General features: G+C 66.7%; 1 protein-coding gene across 2 annotated transcripts in view; it reads left to right on the top strand.

Moving 5' to 3' along the window:
* Nucleotides 1–272: 272 nt before the first annotated feature.
* Nucleotides 273–519, top strand: part of NRROS (negative regulator of reactive oxygen species) — a 39,915-nt gene continuing 39,668 nt past the window's right edge. The window contains exon 1 of one of the 2 annotated variants that reach the window (XM_027775033.1): nucleotides 273–466. The gene's annotated coding sequence lies outside the window, so the exon portion shown is untranslated. The remainder of the gene's footprint in view (nucleotides 467–519) is intronic. The other variant, XM_006156774.3, reaches the window with a different exon arrangement.

Here is a 519-nt window from a genome sequence, read left to right as displayed (position 1 = left end):
TGTCCCTTCCCGAAGTTCGCCCCAGCTTGGTCCTCGCATAGAACCTTGGAGAAAGGGGCCCCGCGACAAGGACCCCCAGTGGCCGGCTCCCAGACACTCAGGGAAGGAAGCCTTCAGCACACGGTTAGCATTGCTGGGCGCGCACTGCAATTCCCGGCTCCGCTGCTTGGAGGCTAACCCTGGCAGCGACGCCAAGGGGCCACGGTTCCCGCCACGGCCTCCCATCCCCCGCGCCACCGCGGCCAGTTCCTTCTAAGATGCCTGCTCGGCGTGAGCCTGAGCGCTGGTCGCTGAGCAGCTCGCTCTCCATGTGACTTCAGTTTCCGTCCGTTCCTTCCGCAAGTGCTAAAATAATCTGATGCCCCACAGAGAGGAGGCAGCCCAGCCCTGCGTTTGGCTGCTCTCGAGGAGGCCGGAGCCCCTGGAGAGGATGCGCCCCGCGGAGCTGCCTGGGCCTGCGGGAGCCGTGAGTATTTCCTGCGTGGGGACCTCCGGCGCGGCCGCCGCGGGCCACCTCGC

Source organism: Tupaia chinensis, unplaced genomic scaffold (assembly GCF_000334495.1).
Source record: "Tupaia chinensis unplaced genomic scaffold, TupChi_1.0 Scaffold000515_1, whole genome shotgun sequence".
Lineage (NCBI taxonomy): Eukaryota > Metazoa > Chordata > Mammalia > Scandentia > Tupaiidae > Tupaia > Tupaia belangeri.
Note: the sequence above shows the minus strand (reverse complement) of the source record. Positions and strands in the feature narration are given on the sequence as shown.